This window comes from Bubalus kerabau, chromosome X (genome assembly GCF_029407905.1).
Source record: "Bubalus kerabau isolate K-KA32 ecotype Philippines breed swamp buffalo chromosome X, PCC_UOA_SB_1v2, whole genome shotgun sequence".
NCBI classification, from domain to species: domain Eukaryota; kingdom Metazoa; phylum Chordata; class Mammalia; order Artiodactyla; family Bovidae; genus Bubalus; species Bubalus kerabau.
The window spans coordinates 73,539,004-73,560,888 of NC_073647.1; the positions used below are offsets into that span (position 1 = coordinate 73,539,004).

At 39.8% G+C, this 21,885-nt stretch overlaps 1 protein-coding gene and 1 pseudogene across 1 annotated transcript in view; both read right to left on the reverse strand.

Annotated features, from left to right (window-relative positions):
- The window catches only part of DCX (doublecortin), a 399,460-nt gene that overhangs the window by 300,137 nt on the left and 77,438 nt on the right, over window positions 1-21,885 (reverse strand). The window lies entirely within an intron of this gene.
- On the reverse strand, window positions 16,112-16,501 carry LOC129640063 (cAMP-regulated phosphoprotein 19-like; annotated as a pseudogene).

The following is a 21,885-nucleotide window of genomic DNA, read 5'->3' on the forward strand; positions in this document are numbered from 1 at the left end:
GTTGTTCCATGTCCAGTTCTAACTGTTGCTTCCTGACTGGCATATAGGTTTCTTCAGAGGCAGGTCAGGTGGTCTGGTATTCCCATCTCTTTCAGAATTTTCCACAGTTTATTGTGATCCACACAGTCAAAGGCTTTGGCATAGTCAATTAAGCAGAAATAGATGTTTTTCTGGAACTCTCTTGCTTTTTTGATGATCCATCGGATGTTGGCAATTTGATCTCTGGTTCCTCTGCCCTTTCTAAAACCAGCTTGAACATCTGTAAGTTCATGGTTCAAACAGCTGCTAATCAGGGAAGGGAGAAGATGCAGACAAAAGGGAGGATCAGCCAAGAAACAATATTGCAGCCTTGGGGCAGGGTCTTGGTTCCACCTCACAGGGAACACATAAAATGTTTGAGCTCTGTACAGAACTAAAACCTAACAAATGGAAGATGCCAGTATTGTCATTCCAGAGAAGAACATTTGAGGCCAGATTAAAGGAACCAGAAGAGCTCATCAAGCAATTACCCAAGACCCGATTAAAGGAGATTAAACTGAACTGAGATTAAAGGAGGGCAGGTCCTGCACAGGCCCTAATCTTATCAGTAACCCCACCCTTGAACCACTGCTATAAAGTTCAGTTCAGTTCAGTTGCTCAGTTGTGTCCAACTCTTTGCAACCCAATGGACTGCATCACGCCAGGCTTCCCTGTCCATCACCAACTCCCAGAGCTTGCTCAAACTCAAGTCCATCAAGACAGTGATGTCATCCAAGCATCTCATCCTCTGTCATCCCCTTCTCCTCCTGCCTTCAACCAGGGTCAGCATCAGGGTCTTTTCAAATGAGTAAGCTCTTTGCATCAGGTGGCCAAAGTATTGGAGTTTCAGCTTCAACATCAGTCCTTCCAATGAACACCCAGGACTGATCTCCTTTAGGATGGACTGGTTGTATCTCCTTGCAGTCCAAGGGACTCTCAAGAGTCTTCTCCAACACCACAGTTCAAAAGCATCAATTCTTCAGCGCTCAGCTTTCTTTATGGTCCAACTCTCACATCTGGACATGACGACTGGAAAAACCATAGCTTTGACTATACAGACCTTTGTTGGCAAAGTAATGTCTCTGCTTTTAATACACTGTCTAGGTTTGTATAGATTCCCATCCAAGGAGCAAGTGTCTTTTAATTTCATGGCTTCAGTCACTATGGCTGCAATTTAATTTCATGACTGCAATCACCGCAGTGATTTTGGAGCCTAAGAAAATAAAGTCTGTTACTGCCTCAACTTTTTCCCCTTCTGTTTGCCATGAAGTGATGGGACTAGATGCCATGATCTTAGTTTTTTGAGTTAAAAAAACAAAACTAGAATAAACCACAGTCCAAAATATGTGTGAGTTTTAAGCCAGCTTTTTCACCCTCATCAAGAGGCTCTTTAGTTCCTCTTCATTTCTGTCATGAAAGTTGTATTATCTGCATATCTGAGGTTGTTGATATTTCTCCCAGCAATCTTGATCCCAGCTTGTGACTTATCCAGCCCGGCATTTCGCATGATGTATTCTGCATATAAGTTAAATAAACTTCTGGCTATAGGTTTTACAAATAGGCAAATTAGGAAACCCTGATATTGATCCTGATATATAGTGATATTTCTAGGATATGGAGGCAGCTCTTAAGTGTTGATACTGATCAGATATTATGACCATTTCTGAGGCTCAGAATCATAATCATAATACTCTTCTCTCTGTCTCTGTCTCTTTCTCTCACACACACATTATAATTACCAAGGGAGTATAGGGTTGAGAGAAGTAGGTAGTTGATATATATGAAATTAAAAATGTGGTAGTTCCAGCAAGTAGGAGTTTTTAGATTGTGAATCATACCCACTATAGTTAAAAAAAAAAAACAACAAACTAGAATAAACCACAGTCCAAAATATGTGTGAAGACCACTGTGTAAACAAGAGTGGTTTTGAGACCTTCAAGACCAGCATCAGTGATACAAAAAGCAAGAAGGAGGCTTTGGGAATTTCAACATAATTAATGAAGAGCTGTATTCAGAGCATTTTGGATAAATGTGCCTCTGGGGGTCAATGCTTACATAATGCTTTAGCGTGGGTAAAAAATTTTGCTGCTGTCTTTTGCTCAGAGCATGTGTAGTCAGCTGCCACACCTAAAAGATAAACTACTGGCACACTCCATCTAGAGCATATTATGATTCTTCCCATAATTATCAAAGGCAGGGTTTGCTTTACAAAACAACATCTATAGATGAGCTGCTAAGGGATCTCAAAAACAAAGATAAGGACACAAGCAAAAAACACTGATTAATATTTGAACAACAGTTATCATGTAAGAAAACAAAATTAATAAACAGAAAAGTTAACATGGAAGTAATAGAATAAATAATAGCAAATGAAAAATATTTTAAAATAACTATAACTAATATTCTCAAAAGAATAAGGAAAGTAATCAAACCCATAAACAAGGAAAATGCTGGCATAAAACAAAACAAATGATAAGTCCTGGAAACTACATAAATAAAAGGGAATAAAAATAAGGAACGCAATGGTTATCTGTAGTAGCATTATGCAACAGCAGAAAAGAAAAAAAAAATGTGTGTTAATACATTAAACAAAAGATTCTCACAAAAATGCAAAATGAAAAAGAAATAGAAATTTTGATAAAGCAACAATAGACATGGAGATTAGATCCAGAAGTTCAACATCCACGTAGCAGGAATCCTATAAGAACAGAAAGTATAGAGAAGAGCAAGTAAATAAATCAATAATAGAAGATAATTCCTCCCAAGTGATAAAAGATACTAGTCTTCAGATAGAGAGAGAAGTGCTAAACCAGGTAAACAAAGAAGACATGTATAAAATGCATTGGAGTGACATTTCTGAACATGAAGAATTTAAAAAAGGATTTAAAAAATATCCCAAAAGTTTACATAAAGAAGAAAATAGCAAAACAAACAAACAAAAAACCCAGTAAAGTACGTTCAGTTCAGTTCAGTTGTTGCAGAAACCAGTACTCAAGAAACCAAGCACCACACTCGGAGAGTTGGAGAATTCAGGTTTATTATGCCGGAGGGCCCAGAGGAGTTAACCCTCCAAGCTCTGAGCCCTGAACAAAGGGATTACAGAGTTTTTAAAGACAGACTATAGTGGGCAACACTAGCTGTTAATAGGCTGGTTTAAACTAAGGGGTTTCTCATGCGAGGGAACAGCAGTCAAGATGTGGAAGGGGATGTCTGGCCTGGACAGGCATGATTAAGCAGGTTGGCAGGGGCTGGGCGATTGCAAAGAGCAGGACAAGGGTTAGTGAGATAAACTCCAGTTCCTAGTATTGCAAGCTCCCACTTTCTGAGACTACATGACCTACGTGACCTACGTGATCTAGACTTAGCAAGGGGGCAAGCTGAGTTAAAGAGGCAGAAGAAGAAGGAGGTTATGTAAAATTTTAACTTTTCCTCTTCATAGTTACTCAGTCGTGTCTGACTCTTTGCGAACCCGTGGACTGTAGCATGCCAGGCCTCCCTGTCCATCACCAACTCCTGGAGTTTACTCAAACACATGTCCGTTGAGTCAATGATGTCATCCAACCATCTCATCCTCTGTCGTCCCCTTCTCCTCCAGCCTTCAATCTTTCCCAGCATCAGGGTCTTTTCAAATAAGTCAGCTCTTCACAACAGGTGGCCAAAGTATTGGAGTTTTCAGCTTTAGCATCATTCCTTCCAAAGAACACCCAGGACTGATTTCCTTTAGGATGGGCTGGTTGGATCTCCTTGCAGTCCAAGGGACTTTCAAGAGTCTTCAACACCACACTTCAAAAGCATCAATTCTTCAGTGCTCAGCTTTCTTTATAGTCCAACTGTCACATCCATACATGACTACTGCAAAAACCATAGCTTTGACTAGATGGACCTTTGTTGGCAAAGTAATGTCTCTGCTTTTTAATGTGCTGTCTAGGTTGGTCATAGTTCTTCTTCCAAGGAGTAAGAGTCTTTTAATTTCACGGCTGCAATCACCATCTGCAGTGATTTTGGAGCCCCCCAAAATAAAGTCTGTCACTGTTTCCACTGTTTCCCCATCTAATTCCCACGAAGTGATGGGACCAGATGGCATGATCTTCATTTTCTGAATGTTGAGCTTTAAGCCAACTTTTTCACTCTCCTCTTTCACTTTCTTCAAGAGGCTCTTTTGTTCCTCTTTGCTTTCTGCCATAAGGGTGGTGTCATCTGCATATCTGAGGTTATTGATATTTTTCCCGGCAATCTTGATTCCAGCTTATGCTTCATCCAGTGCAGCGTTTCTCATGATGTACTCCGCATGTAAGTTAAATAAGCAGGGTGACAATATGTAGCCTTGATGTACTCCTTTCCATATTTGGAACCAGTCTATATTTAGCTTTAAGTATAAACCCAGTAAAGTTTACACTTAAAGCTAAATAACTGTGGATACATAAGGTCAAAATAATTTTTATGATTATTTTGAACTAAAGTTTTTGGAGATATAAAATTGAGATACAACAGGAAAGTAATTGTAAAGTTGCAAAGTTATTGTTTAAAATAAAGGAATATACAGATTCTAATGAAATTTAGACTTTGATTTTTATAAAAGGATTATAAATGTCTGTGTTGAGAACCAACTAAATCCACAGAAAGAGCATATTCACCTTTGAAAGTACAAGAAGAAAAATAAAAGTACAGATCAAATCATCAACACAGGTAAAAGGAAGCAAAGAAAAATGACAAATAGAAAACATAAAACATGATAGCAATACTAAGGAAAAAATGTACTAGTAATTATAATAAATATTAATAGTTTATTTTACTCTAATAGTAGAAGACCCTCTGAATGAAAAAATTTTAAACTTTTAATTATGAAATAATTTTAATATTACAAAATGTTTCAAAACTAGTTAAATAATTCTCTTATAGATTTACCAAATGTTAACATTTAAAACACTTTGATATTTCTGTCTCTGATTTTTCCCTGAAATGTTTCACAGTAAGTTGCAGACAGGATGCTCTTGCACAATTTTACAAAGGACCATCTTACTGGAACAAATGGTGAATATCGAATAAGGTCTGCATTGAGATAATAATATATCATTGGTTGATAATTGTACTGTGGTTACATAAAATCATCCTGTCTGCAACTTTTCCCCCATGATTTTTTGAAGAACTTCTTTACTTTCAAATACCACAAGATGTTCCAGAATCATTTTATATTTTTACCTTCCCTAGAATTGGAATCAGCATCTTCTTTAAGGAGTCCTTGTTATTTATTGTAGAATCATGTTTAGAAATCAAGATCTGGGCATTGGGTGTGCTCATTAGTACTAGACTTACATGTATTTCTATTAACTCTCAGTGGACAAAACTGAGATATATATGTATGTATTCATATACACATACATACATTCATATTTCTGTATCTATCAATCTATCTTTCAAAAACCATGAAATAACACTGATGATAACTCTAATTCAAACCCAGTACCGTAGGGTTTGTCATAGGCTTCCCTCTTTCCTTTTTTTTAATTATTTATTTATTTTGATTGGAGGCTAATTACTTTATAATATTGTAGTGGGTTTTGCCATACATTGACATGAATCAGCCATGACTGTACATGTTTTGCCTATCCTAAACACCCCCTCCCACCTCCCTCCCCATCCCATCCCTCAGGGTCATCCCAGCGCAACCAGCCCTGAGCACCTTGTCTCATGCATCGAACCTGGACTAGTGATCTGTTTCACATATAATATACACGTTTCAATGTTATTCTCTCAAATCATCCCACCCTTGCCTTCTCCCACAGAGTCCAAAAGATTGTTCTATACATCTGTGTCTCTTTTGCTGTCTCACATATAGGGTCATCATTATCATCTTTCTAAATTCCATATATATGTGTTAGTATACTGTATTGGTATTTTTCGTTCTGACTTACTTCACTCTGTATAACAGGCTCCAATTTCATCCACCTCATGAGAACTGATTCAAATGCATTCTTTTTAATGGCTGAGTAATACTCCATTGTGTATATGTACCACTGCTTTCTTATCCATTTGTCTGCTGATGGACATCTAGGTTGCTTCCATGTCCTGGCTATTATAAACAGTGCTGCGATGAACATTGGGGTACACGTGTCTCTTTCAATTCTGGTTTCCTCGGTGTGTATGCCCAGCAGTGGGATTGCTGGGTCCATATGGCAGTTCTATTTCCAGCGTTTTAAGGAATCTCCTCACTGTTCTCCATAGTGACTATACTAGTTTGCATTCCCACCAACAGTGTAAGAGGGTTCCCTTTTCTCCACACCCTCTCCAGCATTGTTTGTAGACTTTTGGATAGCAGCCATTCTGACCAGTGTGAGATGGTACCTCATTGTGGTTTTGATTTGCATTTCTCTGATAATGAGTGATGTTCAGCATCTTTTCATGTGCCTGTTAGCCATCTGTATGTCTTCTTTGGAGAAATGTCTGTTTAGTTCTTTGGCATGTTTCTTGATTGGGTCATTTATTTTTCTTGAATTGAGCTGCAAGTGTTGCTTGTATATTTTTGAGGTTAATTCTTTGTCAGTTGCTTCATTTACTATTATTTCCTCCCATTCTGAAGGCTGTCTTTTCACCTTGCTTATAGTTTCCTTTATTGTGCAAAAGCTTTTAAGTTTAATTAGGTCCCACTTGTTTATTTTTTCTTTTATTTCCATTACTCTGGGAGGTGGGTCATAGAGGATCATGCTGTGATTTATGTCAGAGAGTGTTTTGCCTATGTTCTCCTCTAGGAGTTTTATAGTTTCTGGTCTTACAGTTAGATCTTTAATCCATTTTGAGTTTATTTTTGTGTATGGTGTTAGAAAGTGTTCTGGTTTCATTCTTTTACAAGTGGTTGACCAGTTTTCCCAGCACCACTTGTTTAAGAGATTGTCTTTTCTCCTTTGTATATTCTTGCCTCCTTTGTCAAAGATAAGGTGTCCATAGATGAGTGGATTTGTCTCTGGGCTTTCCACCTTCATTAATTTGATTAATATGTATCTTGGGGTGTTTTGCCTTGGGTTTATCAAGTTTGGGACTCTCTGGGTTTCTTGGACTTGGGTGGTTATTTCCTTCCCCGTTTTAGGGAAGTTTTCAACTATTATCTCCTCAATTATTTCCCCATGGCCTTTCTTTTGGAGGGGGAGAGGGCAACAAGCCAGTAATCACACTACTAAGTAAAAATGGGTACTGAAGATTGGATTCTTAAAGATACAAAATTGATAACAAATATCAAAAAGCAAAGATTAAAAATCTAGAGGTTAGACTCTCAAAAATACAATATTAAAAAAAGCAAACAAAACAAAATCACAAAGATTATAAAAAATATATATGAAGTTTGCTTTAAAAATAGTGTCTTTTTTTGCAAGGTAATAGTAGGTTATAAAAGTGAAAATTAAACGAGTAATAGAGGACTTAAAATTAAAAAAAAATTAAAAATAAAATAAATTTTAAAAAATGATAATAGTAAAAATATATCTAGGAATTTCTCTGGAGCTGTTGCGGGCAGTGTGGGGTCAGTTCAGTTTCAGATAGTTCCTTGTTCCAGCTTATACTTCTCAGGATCCATAGGCCTCTTCCAATGCAGTTGGTGCTAACTACAGGGTTTTAATCTGTTGCACCTGTCACTTCCAAAGTGGTTCCCTCTGTTTATTTTGGCTTTTTCTGTTTGCAAGTCTCTTCAGTGTCTAATTTACGCCCTGACACAAGGTGGTCACTTATTTAGGCTCACTTGTTCAGTCGTGCTGTGGGGAGGGAGGAACACTGCCAACAAATATCACTGGCATGTGTGGGGAGTGCTCGCAGTGTCTGGGCCACACTGGGTTTGCCCCCACTCACAGCATGTGTGCTTTCCCAGTCTACACTTCTCAGGCTCCGGGTTGCTCTGCAGGGGATCTGTCTAAAGTGGGCTCTGGGTTGCGTGCACTTCCCAGGTCTAAGCAGCTCAGGTTTAGGTTCTTGGGTACTCCACAAAGGCGCAGACTCAGTTGGGCCTGAGTTTGTGCCCTTCCCAGGTCTGAGGAGCTCAGGCGACCAGGTGCTTGGCCAGCACACTCTCCTTAGGTGCGGTGCATCTTATCACCTCCCTCATCCCAGCCGCTCAGTTTCCCAGGTGTGCCATCTCAGGTGTGCTGTGTGTCTCTTCTGGGGAGCTGATCTCTGGCTGCAACCCTCTCAGCAGATGTTATCCATTGAGGATCCCAGGAAGGCTTGGCTGGCAACTGGGAGCCTGTTCGCAGTTTGGTGGAGGATGCCATCTCTGGGGCTGAGTTTGCCCCTTTCTGGCTCTGGCTGCCGCCCTCCTGCCTCCCTGCCTACTGGCAGGGGATAGGCTGGTCTGCTGCTGGCTACCTCTCCTCTGGTATTCACTCAGTCCTTGGTTCTGTGAATGGCCCGGCAGTGCCTTAGGTTAGGGCTTTTGGCGGGAAAGTTCTCTCTCTTTCTCTCTCTTTTTTTGTTTCTCTCTCTCTGGTTATCCCACAGTTTGGGTTGCTATCTCACGTTAGCTCCCTCAGATTGCCCTCAGGACGTTCAGTCCCAGTCTTTAAGTTCAGTTCAGTTCAGTCACTCAGTCGTGTACCACTCTTTGAGATCCCATGAATCGCAGCACACCAGACCTTGTCTATCACCAACTCCCAGAGTTCACTGAGACTCACGTCCATCGAGTCAGTGATGCCATCCAGCCATCTCATCCTCTGTTGTCCCCTTCTCCTCCTGCCCCCAATCCCTCTCAGCATCAGATTCTTTTCCAATGAGTCAACTCTTCGCATGAGGTGGCCAAAGTACTGGAGTTTCAGCTTTAGCATCATTCCTTCCAAAGAAATCCCAGGGCTGATCTCCTTCAGAAAGGACTGGTTGGATCTCCTTGCAGTCCAAAGGACTCTCAAGAGTCTTCTCCAACACGACAGTTCAAAAGCATCAATTCTTCAGCACTCAGCTTTCTTCACAGTCCAACTCTCACATCCATACATGACCACTGTAAAAACCATACCCTTGACTAGATGGACCTTTGTTGGCAAAGTAATGTCTCTGCTTTTTAATATGCTATCTAGGTTGGTCATAAGTTTTCTTCCAAGGAGTAAGCGTCTTTTAATTTCATGGCTGCAGTCACCATCTGCAGCGATTTTGGAGCCCCAAAAAATAAAGTCTGAAACTGTTTCCATTGTTTCCCCATCTACTTACCATGAAGTGATGGGACCAGAGGCCATAATCTTCATTTTCTGAATGTTGAGCTTTAAGCCAACTTTTTCACTCTCCTCTTTCACTTTCTTCAAGAGGCTTTTTAGTTCCTCTTCAGTTTCTGCCATAAGGGTGGTGTCATCTGCATATCTGAGGTTATTGATATTTCTCCCAGCAATCTTGATTCCAGCTTGTGCTTCTTCCAGCCCAGCATTTCTCATGATGTACTCTGTATATAAGTTAAATAAGCAGGGTGACAATATACAGCCCTGACATACTCCTTTTCCTATTTGAAATCAGTCTGTTGTTCCATGTCCAGTTCTAACTCTTGCTTCCTGACCTGCATACAGGTTTCTCAAGAGGCAGGTCAGGTGGTCTGGTATTCCCATCTCTTTCAGAATTTCCCACAGTTTATTGTCATCCACACAGTCAAAGGCTTTGGCATAGTCAATAAAGCAGAAATAGATGTTTTCCTTCAACTCTCTTGCTTTTTTGATGATCCATCGGATGTTGGCAATTTGATCTCTGGTTCCTCTTCCTTTTCTAAAACCAGCTTGAACATCTGGAAGTTCACAGTTCACGTATTGCTGAAGCCTGGCTTGGAGAATTTTGACCATTACTTTACTAGCATGTGAGATGAGTGCAATTGTGCAGTAGTTTGAGCATTCGTTGGCATTGCCTTTCTTTGGGATTCGAATGAAAACTGACCTTTTCCAGTCCTGTGGCTACTGCTGAGTTTTCCAAATTTGCTGGCATATTGAGTGCAGCATTTTCACAGCCTCATCTTTCAGGATTTGAAATAGCTCAACTGGAATTCCATCACCTCCACTAGCTTTGTTCATAGTGATGCTTTCTAAGACCCACTTAACTTCACATTCCAGATGTCTGGCTCTAGGTGACTGATCACACCATCGTGATTATCTTGGTCATGAAGATCTTTTTTGTATAGTTCTTCTGTGTATTCCTGCCACCTCTTCTTAATATCTTCTGCTTCTTTTAGGTCCATACTATTTCTGTCCTTTATTGAGCCCATCTTCGCATGAAATGTTCCCTTGGTATCTCTAATTTCTTGAAGAGATCTTTAGTCTTTCCCATTCTTTTGTTTTCCTCTATTTCTTTGCATTGATCTCTGAGGAAGGCTTTCTTATCTCTTCTTGCTATTCTTTGGAACTCTGCATTCAGATGCTTATATCTTTCCTTTTCTCCTTTGCTTTTCACTTCCCTTCTTTTCACAGCTGTTTGTAAGGGCTCCTCAGACAGCCATTTTGCTTTTTTGCATTTCTTTTCCATGGGGATGATCTTGATCCCTGTCTCCTGTACAGTGTTACGAACCTCCATCCATAGTTCATCAGGCACTCTATCAGTTCTAGTCCGTTAAATCTATTTCTCATTTCCACTGTATCATCATAAGGGATTTGATTTAGGTCATACCTGAATGGTCTAGTGGTGTTCCCTACTTTCTTCACTTAAGTGTGTATTTGGCAATAAGGAGTTCATGATCTGAGCCACAGTCAGCTCCTGGTCTTGTTTTTGTTGACTGTATAGAGCTTCTCCATCTTTGGCTGCAAAGAATATAACCAATCTGATTTCAGTGTTGGCCATCTGGTGATGTCCTTGTGTAGAGTCTTCTCTTGTGTTGTTGGAAGAGGGTGTTTGCTATGACCAGTGCATGTTCTTGGCAAAATTCTATTAGTCTTTGCCCTGGCTTCATTCCGTATTCCAAGGCCAAATTTGCCTGTTACTCCAGGTGTTTCTTAACTTCCTACTTCTGCATTCCAGTCCCCTATAATGAAAAGGATATCTTTTTTGAGTGTTAGTTCTAAAAGGTCTTGTAGGTCTTCATAGAACCGTTCAACGTCAGCTTCTTCAGTGTTACTGGTTGGGGCATAGACTTGGATTACCATGATATTGAATGGTTTGCCATGGAAACGAACAGAGATCAATCAGTCTGTTGTTTTTGAGAGTGCATCCAAGTACTGCATTTCAGACTCTTTTGTTGACCATGATGGCTACTCCATTTCTTCTAAGGCATTCCTGCCCTCAGTAGTAGATATAATGGTCATCTGAGTTAAATCCACCCATTCCAGTCCATTTGAGTTTGCTGATTCCTAGAATGTTGATGTTCGTTCACTCTTGCCATCTCCTGTTTGACCACTTCCAATTTGCCTTGATTCATGGACCTGACATTCCAGGTTCCTATGCAATATTTCTCTCTACAGCATTGGACCTTGCTTCTGTCCTGGTCCTTACCCTAAGCAATGCGGCCAGTGCCTCCCTGTTCAGCCCCCGCTTGCTGGTGGTGGATGTGAGCGTTTGGGCTACCTCTCCGCTGGCAGGAGAGGTAAAATCTGAGGGTTTTGTTTATTTATTTATTTATTTTTCCTCCCAGTTATGTTGCCCTCTGAGATTCCAAAACTCCCCACAGACCTGCCAGTGAGAGGGTTTCCTGGTATTTGGAAACTTCTCCTCTGTTATGACTCCCTCTCTGGAACTGATCTCCATCCCTAATTCTTTTGTCTCTCTTTTTACCTTCTATATTTTGTCCTACCTCCTTTCAAAGACAATGGGCTGCCTTTCTGGGCGCCTGGTGTCCTCTGCCAGTGTTCAGAAGTTGTTTTGTGGGATTTGCTCAGCGTTCAAATTTTCTTCGGAGAAGGCAATGGCACCCCACTCCAGTACTCTTGCCTGGAAAATCCCATGGATGAACGAGCCTGGTTGGCTGCAGTCCATGGAGTCGCTAAGACCTCGGACATGACTGAGAGACTTCCCTTTCACTTTTCACTTTCATGCATTGGAGAAGGAAATGGCAACCCACTTCAGTGTTATTGCCTGGAGAATCCCAGGGACATGGGAGCCTGGTGGGCTGCCGTCTATGGGGTCACACAGAGTTGGACACGACTGAAGTGACTTAGCAGCAGCAGTCAAATGTTCCTTCGATGAATTTGTTGGGGAGAAAGTGGTCTCCCCATCTTATTCCTCTGCTATCTTAGGACCACCTCCCCTCTTTCCTTATTTGTAATTCCCCTCTCCAACAGTCAGAAACCCAACTCTCATTAAGGACAATATATTTACTTATATGTTCAATCTCAGAATACATATGTTAATTGCAGAATTGCTAATCCATACCACCGTGAAAATCAAACCTATCAACAAGAGTACAATATTTGTTTCCAACTCCATCTTTATTCTTAATTTATGTTATAGCAACCTAACATGTCATGGGGGAGCTCATATGTTTGGTTCAAATGTTGAAACTCATGATGATCATCTTTTTATATAAGAAAAACAAAACTGTATTATTCAAACAGGTGAGGAAATCTCAAGGCAAGGGGCAGGGAGAATGGCTCTCAGGGAGAAAGTCCAGAACTGAGAGAGACTGAATAGCAGTGTGCAGGCATTTTATAAAGAGAAAAGCCCCACTGGCACAAGATTTAAAAGAGGTTCTTGTCCAGGTAGCAAGAGGATCTTGTGAAATGGGAGGACTAGGGGTGATGGGGGCAAGCTTTACCAGAAGGCTGCAGGAGTTTACAGACAAAGGCCAGAAATAAAGTTCAGAGGTTACTGGCTCTAAGTCATACATCATTGGGAGTCCAAATTTCTTTCCTGGAGTTTTCATAAGGTATACAGTCAAAATACTGTATTTTAGTTACTTATGTTAAGTCTTCATATCTCTGTCCACACACACGTTTGTTATTCACTATGTTATATTATTTGTTTGAAATGAAATTAGTTCATTTGATTTGGTTTGAATTACATTTTTTTTTTTTGCTTTGCCCCATCCTTGTTGATTTTATTTATTTTTAAGCATGTGAATATTAACATGGTTAATTAGCCTCTATTTAAAATAAATGAATTTAGTCTTTATTTGGGACTAAATGATTTTACATTTGTAAAGAAAAAAAAAAACAAAAAAAAAAATAAAATAAATGAATTTAAATTAAAAAAATTCAACTATACAAAAATGTATATTTAGAAAAGTATGATACTCTTCCATATTCTTTCCACTCTTTTCCATATCCTTTCCTTTCTACTTTGCTCCCAACTATACTTGTAAGTAACCAATCTCATTAATATCCTAGCTTATTTTTTCATATCTTTTTTTACATACATACATACATGTATATCCATATATGTATAATGAGCACACACACACTGTATATATGTATATGTGTCCATATACATACACAGTTGTTTATATATATATATATATATACACACACACACACACACACACACACACACACTGATGATTTTGATTTCAGTACTGATCTAGACCACAAACAAACAAAAAATATGGTGTCAGTCTAGGAGCTTAGCCAAAAAGCCTTTTACTCAAAATAAGTTTTATCATCAAAACCACTTCCCCCACAGAGGTATGCATTCCAAAATGAAGTGAAATATCCAAACTTTTAACATTTATTTTTAATCAATTCCAGTGACATTACCATAGATCTAGGTGTAAGCAAGTTAGTTATGAAATCAGCATCATCCACAAAAACAAATTCATCAAAAATGAAGTAGGTCCATAGGACTCAAGATCCAAGTTTCTTAAGACTCCTGATTCATAGATAAAAATTCTTTGCAAAGGGATTAAGAGAATTTGGAGAATTAATATTTTCTGAGAGGTTGTGCAAAACATACAAAAATGGCACAAAAGTGAATTCAACAGTCAGTGCACACGCACACTTCATTCACATCTTCAAAAATAAAAGGTATTCTAACACTATAAACCTGAATAAGAATACTAGCTTCAACAGCAACTGTTAAGCACTAGAGTCACATAAGTTACACCAGAATGGGCAAACATGGCCCAAGTAAAATTCTATTGTTAAAGCTGAAACAGATTTAAGGTCACTCAAGTTCAAGCATGGGATACAAATCTTTTGGAGCCCAATCTATTTGCGTTTGAAATACATGAACTTTCTTCTAGCTTGTGGTCTTAAACTTCTGTTTTACAAAATTTAAAAGGAAAATACAGAGGAAACAAATAAAATAGATGTTATTTTAAATCAGCTTAGCATCCAAAGCTATAATTAGGATGAATTAAAGAAAGCCACAGAAGAACGGTACAAAAAAGATCTTCACGACCCAGATAATCACCATGGTGTGATCACTCACCTAGAGCCAGACATCCTGGAATGTGAAGTCAAGTGGGCCTTAGGAAGCATCACTACTAACAAAGCTAGTGGAGGTGATGGAATTCCAGTTGAGCTATTTCAAATCCTAAAAGATGACACTGTGAAAGTGCTGCACTCAATATGCCAGCAAATTTGGAAAACTCAGCAGTGGCCACAGGACTGGAAAAGGTCAGTTTTCATTCTGATCCCAAAGAAAAGCAATGCTAAAGAATTCTCAAACTACCTCACAATTCAACTCATCTCACATGCTATTAAAGTAATTCTTAAAATTCTCCAAGCCAGGCTTCAGCAATACGTGAACTGTGAACTTCCAGATGTTCAAGCTGGTTTTAGAAAAGGCAGAGGAACCAGAGATCAAATTGCCAACATCCGATGGATCATCAAAAAAGCAAGAGAGTTCCAGAAAAACATCTACTTCTGCTTTATTGACTATGCCGAAGCCTTTGACTGTGTGGATCACAATAAACTGTGGGAAATTCTGAAAGAGATGAGAATACCAGACCACCTGACCTGCCTCTTGAGAAACCTATATGCAGGTCAGGAAGCAACAGTTAGAACTGGACATCGAACAACAGACTGGTTCCAAATAGGAAAAGGAGTATGTCAAGGCTGTATATTGTCACCCTGCTTATTTAACTTATATACAGAGTACTTCATGAGAAATGCTGGGCTGGAAGAAGCACAAGCTGGAATCAAGATTGCCGGGAGAAATATCAGTAACCTCAGATATGCAGATGACACCACCCTTATGGCAGAAAGTGAAGAGGAACTACAAAGCCTCTTGATGAAAATGAAAGTGGAGAGTGAAAAAGTTGGCTTAAAGCTCAACATTCAGAAAACTAAGATCATGGCATCCAGCCCCATCACTTCATGACAAATAGATGGGGAAACAGTGGGAACAGTGGCTGACTTTATTTTTCTGGGCTCCAAGATTGCTCCAGATGGTGATTGCAGCCATGAAATTAAAAGACACTTACTCCTTGGAAGGAACATTATGACCAGCCTAGACAGCATATTAAAAAGCAGATACATTACTTTGCCAACAAAGGTCCATCTAGTCAAGGCTATGGTTTTTCCAGTGGTCATGCATGGATGTGAGAGTTGGACTATAAAGAAAGCTGAGCGCTGAAGAATTGATGCTTTTGAACTGTGGTCTTCGAGAAGACTCTTGAGAGTTCCTTGGACTGCAAGGAGATTCAACCAGTCCATCCTAAAGGAGATCAGCCCTGGGGTTCATTGGAAGGACTGATGTTGAGCTGAAACTTCAGTACTTTGGCCACCTGATGCGAAGAGATGACTCATTTGAAAAGACCCTGATGCTGCCAAAGATTGAGGGCAGGAGGAGAAGGGGATGACAGAGGATGAGATGGTTGGATGGCATCACCGCCTCGATGGACATGGGTTTGGGTAGACTCTGGGAGTTGGTGATGGACAGGGAGGCCTGGTGTGCTGCGGTTCATGGGGTCACAAAGAGTCGGACACAACTGAGTGACTGAACTGAACTGAAAGAAAGCCAAAACATTAAAATTTTAAAATTTGCCTGTTGCTTGTTGGAACCAGCCCTACACCAGGAGTTGGGTAATACATACAATTATTTTTAAGTAGATTACTTTACATTTCTCTAACATGTTCTTTTCATCAGTGCATTGTTAAACTAATCAGAAACTCTACACACGTATTATATTATTCCCTTAAAAAGCAGCACAATTTACCCCACCTGCAAAGCCATCATTCAAATGACTGAGAGAGTAAAAGGAAATAAAAAGCGGAGGAATAACATATTAAGGAGGAATAATGGGAATTAGAAGATTCATGCAGTTCAGCTCTTTGAAACAGCCAGCCAGCTTACTAGCAACAAGAGATGGTTTCTATTGAGGAAGGCCCTGTGGAATGGGAATGTGGTCATCAGTGACCTCTGTCTTACCAGGGGCTGAAGTAGGAAGTTGCTGTTCTTCATTTTTGCTTTAGCCATGTTGTAATTCCCAGAATAAAAATATTTTTGCCCTTTCCACAGTTGTTCCCTTAAAAAAAATTGAACCTCCAGGCTTTTTCCCCAGATGAGGATACTTTGCTTTTAATTTTGCCTCTTCAGCTCTCCCTGGACTGGTCACTTTATCTTCCATTTCTTTTTGCTCCTTTGCGGAGGTTGCCTCAGGGCCTTCTGCAGGCATACTCCTTGGTACCCCTTACCCCACTTCTCTGGCTTTGCGATGCCCTGAGATTCTAATATGTTTGACCCAAATACCTTCCTTTGCTTGAACACATCATAAAATGATAGTCTTTTTAAAAAACTGAAGTACAGTTGATTTACAATTGTGTCAATTACTGCTGTACAGCAAAGTGATTCAGTTATACACACATACATGTATAATTATTTTTAAGGAATATTTTAAAAGAAGAGTGTATATGTCTTTTCAAGTTCTTTACACAGGAAAGATAACACTATTTTGCACACTTTTTTTTTACTTGCACACTTTTTTTTTTTTACTTAACAATATATCCTGGAAATCACTCCATGTCAGTTCATAGAGTTCTTCCTTGTTCTTTTTTTGCATCTGCCTAGTGTCCCCCTATGCGATGTATTGTACTTTATTCAGGTAGTCTCCTTCATGAGCATTTAGTTTGTTTCCAGTATTTTGAAATTACACTGTAACAAATAACCTTTGCATATATATTTTTATATTATTTTAGGTCTATTTTCAGGGTAAATTCCTAGGAATAGGATTACTTTGTTAGACAATGTATATGTCTTAATTTTGTTAGATATAAATAGTTCCAAATCTCCATCCAAAAGGATTGTACTACTTTGCATTCCCACCAATAGTATATGAGAGTCACTGTGTCTTTATAGCCTTGCTAATAGAATATATTGATATACTTTCCATTTTTACTATCAGATGGAAATTTTAATCCATCTATACACTTTTATTTTGTTTACAAGAGACCTGCCAAAATAAAATAAAAATAAGTAGAAGATATAAGGAAAATGCTAAGAAAATAAAGCACATGTATCAATATTACATAGAATTCAAGGTGAATAATTAATGGGACAAAGAGAAACATTATGGTAGTTTTATCCCCAATAAGATGAAATAGTCATGAACCTTTAGGCATCTAACAAGAGAGTTTTGAAATATATAAGCAAAATGTAATAGAAATAAAAGGAAAAAGCTAAAAAATTACTATCATGATAGAAGACTTTAGCTTACTTCTCTTAACGGTCAAAAGATCAAGTAGACAAAAACAAGGAAGTATCTTAATTGGGGTTTACTGAGTGCTCACTTTGGCAGCACATATACTTAATTGGGGTTGCCTAGAAGGTAGACTTTGAAAGAAGGATTGGGTATGGGTAGCATATCCGGGATGGAGAAGGCAATGGCACCCCACTCCAGTACTCTTGCCTGGAAAATCCCATGGATGGAGGAGCCTGGTAGGCTGTAGTCCATGGGGTTGCTAAGAGTCGGACACGACTGAATGACTTCCCTTTCACTTTTCACTTTCATGCATTGGTGAAGGAAATGGCAACCCACTCCAGTGTTCTTGCCTGGAGAATCCCAGGGATGGGGGAGCCTGGTGGGCTTCCGTCTATGGGGTCGCACAGAGTCGGACACGACTGAAGTGACTTAGCAGTAGCAGCAGCAACAGCGTATCCGGGAAGTGATCTCAAGAATCACTTCCCAAAGAAACAGAGTACAACTGCTGTGGGCAACTGGAGTTCAATCCTTCTACAAACTCTGAATAGCTGTACAGAACAGGCCTTGGAATTGTCCCATCACAGAACAGAGAAGATGGAGCATTTATCTATTGTCTTTTGTCCTCATTTGGTTGAGGGGTGTCCTTCATCCCTGAGACATTAACGCCCCATACTTTCAGTTTGCATCTGTAGAGTTTAGTAGCCTCCTATAGCCTCCAAGAAAGCCAGAGCAGAGAACTGCCGTGATTTGTTCTTGGTTCAGGATATTAGCAATGATACATTGAACTCTTACCATGCTGAACTGAAATCAGATATATCCAGGGATCTGGCATGGTGCATCTTAAACATTTGCTATGGTAGAATTACTGAAGGTTTGAATGATATGAGTAATTTCCTATGGTGTGTTACAGGTTCACTGTTGGTAAGGTAGAATGAAGCTGTATCTGATGAACCTTGTATGTGTGCATACTAAGTTACTTCAGTCATGTCCAACTCTTTGTGACCTTATGGACTATAGCCCTCCAGGATTCTCTGCCCATGGGATTCTCCAGGGAAGAATACTGGAGTGGGATGCTATGCCCTCCTCCAGGGGATCTCCTGAACCCAGGGATTGAACTCACGTTTCTTGTGGCTACTGCATTGCAAGCAGATTCTTTATTCCTGAGCCATAAGGAAAGCCCTGGAGAAGGCAATGGCACCCCACTCCAGTACTCTTGCCTGGAAAATCCCATGGATGGAGGAGCCTGGTAGGCTGTAGTCCATGGGGTCGCTAAGAGTTGGACACGACTGGCGACTTCACTTTCACTTTTCACTTTCATGCACTGAAGAAGGAAATGGCAACCCACTCCAGTGTTCTTGCCTGGAGAATCCCAGGGACGGGGGAGCCTGGTGGGCTGCCGTCTATGGGGTCGCACAGAGTCGGACACGACTGAAGCGACTTAGCAACAGCAGCAGCAGCAAGGGAAGCCTTCATCTTAATGAGGTACATAGAAGAAATATAACGATGTGACAGATAAGAAAACTGGTCCCTGTATGAAGTTGTGACATGCCCCAAATTACAGAGCTATTTAGTTTCAGGCTGAGGACCAGAACCTGGCTTTCCTAACATATTTCTAGTCTTGTGTTCTCTTATTCTAGCACTGCTGCTGCTAAGTCACTTCAGTCGTGTCCGACTCTGTGCGACCCCAGAGACGGCAGCCCACCAGGCTCCCCCATCCCTGGGATTCTCCAGGCAAGAACACTGGAGTGGGTTGCCATTTCCTTCTCCAATGCATGAAAGTGAAAAGTGAAAGGGAAGTCGCTCAGTCGTATCCGACTCTTAGCAACCCCATGGACTAAGGCCTACCAGGCTCCTCCATCCATGGGATTTTTCAGGCAAGAGTACTGGAGTGGGGTGCCATTGCACTATGCCAAAACAAACAATTGACACAGGTTATGAATGGCACTAAGTGCTCTTCCATCTACCTGTAAAGAATGTTTTACTCACTGCAATACATGACTGCATCATCAAAAACCATTTAAAAAAAAGCTTATGTAAAAAAGCTTATATCTTATAGTCTGAAATCAAAAAAGGTGCTGAAATTTCTCATAAAAAATGAGTATTCTAAAGCAATGTTGAAATGGAGACTATTAAATGGGACTGTAATATAACAAAACCATTTTAACAAATCAGAATGTATATACATCTGAGTAGCCTAAGAGAAAAGTAACATTTATTCCATGGACACCACTATTGCTTGCAAACCTTTTAGTCCTTTTCAAAATTGCTTCTAAGCCAGTTTATGAGTCATATAAGGAAAATTAAAAAGGAAATTTATAGTCATATCTCATATACAACTGATGGGAAATTTTTAATCAGTATGCAGCTAGTACTTGTGGTTATAAAAGCTACAGATATGGGAACCAATTCAATGAAAAGATTAAAGTGCACAATTAATTCTGAGTGAATTAGCAAATACCTAGTCTGAGTCAATGATAAATTGTGTTACAAGAAGTTGGCACAGAACCTAGCTGAGTAATGTGCTTAAATAAAGCTTCATGGTATAATGGCAGATGGAAAGGGCAACTGAGCCATACAAAACCCCTGCATGCTGACCTTGTGAGATGAAAAATCCTGAAAGTAACCCTTAAAGCAAGTAGGCTAGGTTTGCTGAATTTTTACAGATACTACCACACAAGAGATCAAAATGAATGGGGTGTTGTACTTAATCAGCATAGATTGTGATCTTAATGTCCTCACTGTGATGCCTTTTGCCTTACCAACAATAGTGGGCAAAACATTTTTTGAGATATAAAGGCGCTGCTACACTGGACCTCTCTTGGACACAATGAAAATGAGTTGGGATTAGATGGAGGTGATGGCTGCACAACACTGAATGTACTAAATATTATTGAATTGCACAGTTTATTTTTTTTTAAATTTTGGCTGTGCTGGGTCTTTGTTGATGCACAGGCTTTTCTCTAGTTTTGATGAGTGGGGGCTACGCTCTAGTTGTGGTGTGTGGGATTCTCATTGCGGTGGCTTCTCTCGTTGTGAAGCATGGGCTCTAGGGTGTGCAGGCTTCAGCAGTTGTGGCACGTGGGCTCAATAGTTGTGGCTCACGGACTCTAGAGCACAGGCTCAGTAGTTGTGGCACAGGCCTAGTTGCTCCGTGGCATGTAGGATCTTCCTGGATCAGGAATTGAACTCATGTCTTCTGTGTTGGCAGGCAGATTCTTTACCACTGAGCCACCAAGGGAGCCTGAGTTGTACACTTCAAAATAGGTCATATTATGTGAATTTTTCCTGAAATTTAAAAATAAATTACCCTTCATGAATACTTGCTTCTGGTACTTTGCTTGGCCTTAAATACAGCATCTTGCTCTCCCAACAACCTTCTGAGATAAACATTATTATCTCCAGTTTTTGGATGAGGAATCTGAGGTTCAGTAAGGTTAAGTGTTTTGGCTAAGGGAGTTTAATAGAAGAGTTGGGGTTCAAACTAAGCCTATCTGATTCTAAGATTTGAACTCTCAGGTTTGAATATTTAGAGAAGTCCATAAAGGGGGTGATCAGTCACGTTATATGTAAATCTTGGAAGTAATTTAACTAAATATGAAAAGAGGAATATGCCTGTCAAAACTTCGTTCTTTCTTCACCTACAAAAGTAGTACAATCCTGTTGAAGGGAGATTTAGAAGTATCAAACAAAGTTCAGACATTTGCATTTGTCTTTTAACAAAGTAATCCTCTTGGCTGGGAAAGAAAATACACAGCCTAAAAGTAGAGAATTATGTTTTTATTTGGTAGACTTACTGAGGACTTAAGCCTGGGATAAGCCTCTGAGGGACTGTTCCAAAGAGGTAAGAGAGGAGCCAGTATATATAGGAGTTTGTGCTGGGGAAAAACAAAAACAAACATACAACAAAAAATAACATGTAGTTGAACATTAAAAGATTACTGTTAATCACAGAAACAGACATCTCAGTTAATGATTATAGTGCTTTTCTATGTATCAGTTCAGTTCAGTCATTCAGTTGTGTCCGACTCTTTGTGACCCAATGGACTGCAGCATACCAGGCTTCCCTGTCCATCACCAACTCCCAGAGCTTGCTCAAACTCATGTCCATTGAGTTGGTGATGCCATCAAACCATCTCATCCTCTGTTGTTCCCTTCTCTTCCTGCCTTCAATCTCTCCCAGCATCAGGGTCTTTTCAAATTAGTCAATTCTTCACATCAGGTGGCCAAAATATTGGAGCTTCAGCTTCAGCATCAATCCTTTCAATGAACACCCAGGACTGATTTCCTTTAGGATTGACTGGCTTGATCTCCTTGCTGTCTAAGGAACTCTCAAGAGTCTTCTCCAATACCACAGTTCAAAA